The sequence below is a fragment of the Choloepus didactylus genome, chromosome 5 (genome assembly GCF_015220235.1).
Source record: "Choloepus didactylus isolate mChoDid1 chromosome 5, mChoDid1.pri, whole genome shotgun sequence".
Classification (NCBI taxonomy): Eukaryota; Metazoa; Chordata; class Mammalia; order Pilosa; family Megalonychidae; genus Choloepus; species Choloepus didactylus.
The window spans coordinates 20,389,419-20,393,740 of NC_051311.1; positions in this window are offsets into that span (position 1 = coordinate 20,389,419).

The window sequence follows — 4,322 nt, forward strand, 5'->3', positions numbered from 1 at the left end:
AGAATCTCTTGCATCTCTTGGTTCTAATCCTAAAATTATTGTCCATTCCTCTGAAGCACATCCCAGAATATGGTCCCTCCTAAACCCAAGAAACTGTCTTTTTCTGAGTTTATTTCTCATAAAGAACCCACCAGAGTTGTCATGATAAGGTCAGCACCCATACAAAAAGGCTTGTTGCACGTACTTGTCTTAAACAGTGCATGGAGCTTTTTTTTTTAAAACAAAAACACATTTTGACTATCTAAATCAAGAAAATGCATATTTCTGTTCTGGTCTTTCTGGGCCAGATTTTTATATTGATTTTCAGTAAAAGTCTATGATATTTAGTTATAGAGTCCAGTAGGTTAATACTGAAACTGAACTTGAGAAAGCATGAAGTTTCTAGTGTCACACACAATATTTAGAAAACCTTTAAGCCTGACTCAGGTGGGATATAAACATAGTGTTTACTTCATCTCACAAATGCATGTGAAATGTATAATCATACCTTAGGAATTTTAAAAAATGGTCTTCAAAGTGGGAGGAGAAGCACCAGAACAAAGTTCTTACTGGTTCTTTACACTGGTGAGATGTTACTTGATGGCTAAAAACACTTTCTGAGATTTCTTCACCAGATTGCAGTTGGGGATATGGGAGGAACTAAGGCATGCTGCTTTGTATCTGTCCGGATCATTACTTCTATCTTTTATTTCTTTTCCTAGTTCAACACACTTTTTTAAGGGCTTGGGAATTGAAGATTTTCTCAAAAGCTTTCATGAATTTAGAGCAGTCCAGCCAATGTAATAAAACCTGTTAAGAATGGCAGACTTTGTTCAAACACCTGTTTGTTGTTTCTATCTCCAGTTATTAATTCAGTGCTGCTTCATGGCACTCTAACTCTTGAATTTTTATGTCCAGTCAAAAAGTTGACTTTCAGCACAAGAGATAAACAGATAAATATTCTTATTTTTCTCCTTACTGATGTAAGGTTTGGCACTATTTTGTCTGGTGCCATTAGACACCTTGATCATTGTGGCAACCCTAGATCTGCCTGCTTTATTTAATGTAATCATGTGCAACATCCACAGGTTGTTTAATAATCAGAGAACTGAGGAACCAATGCTGTTTATACTTTGCTTCTATGATAGAGTTGTATAAAAACTTAAAATGAACATGTTTTGTAGTTTAGCAATCTCCATATACATAAAGAGACATGTTAATACTGGTTCATTTGTAAATTGTTATTCATATAGACCACTGTAGTAGATAAAATTCTATGGTACACCTGCTTATATGTGTTACCGCACTCTGTGTGATTTTTTTTTCTTTTGTTAAGCAGCACTTAGACATAGCCAGTGCATTTCCAAACATGTTGAGCACTCAATGTATAGTCAACTGTGAGTTCTTTCAATGAACACCAGTTTTATTTTATTGACTGATATGGCCTTAAAAGTATTCTGTATAAAATACTGCACTGTGTTGTACAGACACTTACTTGTTTTTCTCCATTCACATTTTTATGAGTAGAATTTGGTCTTTTAAAATTCTGTTCTTATCCTTTGAAACATGTTGCACACTTCCCAGCTTAGTAAATGAAGGGGTATTTAAATTTGCTACTGTCTTTCAACACCGTTAATAGTCACTATGAGCCTTTACAAAGAATTGGCAACTTGCTTGTGCCTAAAAGGAAGAATCAGAATTAGAATGTAACTTTGTGGAAACCTCATAGGTGTGTTAATTGGCCTATAGCTAAACTTTAATGTGTTTGTATGTCTGTTCATTGCTTTCAGCATTTCAAGACCTCCTAACACTACTACCATCATTTTCCTGTGCATTAACCTTTGCATGTGAAAACTTGACAGTTACTGAATTTCATAAATGTGAATTTTTTTATTTAGGTGACTGCACTTTTTGTCTGTTTATTCTTCTTCTAAGCTTTAGTCAATACACTTACAATTTGGGGGTTGTATTGGCAATTTTAACTGAAAATGTGCATCATGATGAAAGGTGCTGACTTTATTGGAAGGTGATGGGAAGATAAAAGGTCCATAGACTATGTGCTAGAAAGAAATCAACTCTGCCCTCTAAGAATTGGGTCTGTGGCATAGTTAAAATAGAAATAAACTTTTAAAATACATTTTTAAAAATTGTAATCCTTTTATCATCTACAGTTATGTCCATCTTTAGATTTCCTAATATGTGTATTTTGTGTGTGTGTGTGGGCAGGTTGTTTTGGCCTACAATCTTGTTTTCAATTGATCTTACTGACGTTCTGCTGATTTGTCAGTCTTTTTAAGGAAAAATTTAATTCTTTTTCAGCTTTCCTTTTATTTCATGAATATCTACTTTTACTCTACATGATCTTCTTTGTCTCCATACTTGTCTTGTTGTTACTAGTTTTCTAATATTTTAATTTGTTTCCTAGCTCATTAATTTGCTCTTTCCTCTTCTACAGTACAAGATTTTGTGGTTGAAAACTTCTTTCTAATACCACAAGCTTTAATATAAGGCATATTGTTTCCTTTAGTTGTATAACAATTTATTTTTTGATTATGAGTTGCTTAGATATGTTTTTAAATTTTCAAACATGAGATTTTTTTCATCATCTCTGATATAGATTTCTAAATCCATAGACTCATGTTTTGTTCAAAAGTATTTCATGTATGACACTGATTTTAAAGACCTCATAATCTAGTACAAGACTGACTTTAAAATGTGCATTGTATGAAAAGAATAGTTATCCTCAAATTGTTAGGTATTATATTCTAAACATGATCACTACAACAATCTTATTATTTATTTTATTCATGTTTTTATAATTTACTGATTTGGGATCTGCTTCAATTACCGATTAGATCCACAAAACTGAGAGAAGTATTAGCAACTCCCATTAAGATGCTGATTTCTCCTTATTTTTCTTTCTTCAGTGTTTGCCTTGTGTATTCTAAGCAGTTATATTAGTTGCATGCAAATTTTAATTTAACTTCTTAGTGTAAATTATTATATATATTGACCACACTTATGTCAAATAATGTTTAGCCTCAAAGTCTGCCTTATTTAATATGAGCATTGCCATTTTGCTTTCTTTTCCTAGTATTTTTTAGTACTCTTTCATTTGTTTTCAATCATTATATGCCTTTTTATTGCAATTATATCTCTTATAAACAGCACATAACTCATTTTTTTTTCTTATTAACCCACCAGCTTTTACCTTTTTTTATTAAATTCAGTTTTATTGAGATATATTCACATACCATACAGTCATCTACGGTGTACAATCAGCTGTTCAAAGTCCCATCATATAGTTACACATTCATCACCCTAATCTCTTTTGAACATTTTCCTTACACCAGAAATAATCAGAATAAGAATAAAAAATAAAAGTAAAAAAGAATACCCAAATCACCCCCCCATCCCACCCTATTTTTTATTTAGTTTTCGTCCCCATTTTTCTACGCATCCAAGGGAGTGCGATCCACAAGGTTTTCACAATCACACTGTCACCTCTTGTAAGCTACATTGTTATATAATCATCTTCAGGAATCAAGGCTACTGTGTTGGAGTTTGATAGTTTCAGGTATTTACTTCAAGCTATTCCATTACATTAAAACCTAAAAAGTGTTACCTATATAGTGCATAAGAATGTCCACCAGAGTGACCTCTCAACTCCATTTGAAATCTCTCAGCCACTGAAGCTATATTTCGTTTCATTTTGCATCCCCCTTTTGGTCAAGAGGATGTTCTCAATCCCACGGTGCTGGGTCCAGATTCATCCCCAGGAGTCATATCCTGTGTTGCCAGGGAGATTTACACCCCTGGGAGTCAGGTCCAACATAGGGAAGAGGGCAGTGAGTTCACCTGCTGAGGTGGCTTATCTAGAGAGAGAGAGGGCCACATCTGAGCAACAAAGAGGCACTCAGGGGGAGATGCTTAGGCACAATTATAAATAGGTTTAGCCTCTCCTTTGCAGTAACAAGCTTCATAAGGGCAAGCCCCAAGACAGAGGGCTCGGCATATCAAGCCATCAGTGCTCAACATTTGTGAGAACATCAGCAACAAACCAGGTGAGGAAGTCCAACACCTCCACATCCTCTCCCAGCTCCTAGGGGGGTCCCTGCATATATATTTTTATTCTCTGCCCAAATTACTTTGGGATGTGTTGCTGTTTCACTCTAACCATACAAACCTACCATATCTCACTTCCTATTCAAAGTTCCATGTAATTGTGGTGTTTGACTGCAGAAGTTATACTCTTTAGAAGATATAGATCCTATACCAAATAAACATCTCTTTCCTTGGTCTCACATGAAAGTTGAAGTTTGAACACAGTCAGTTGCAACCAT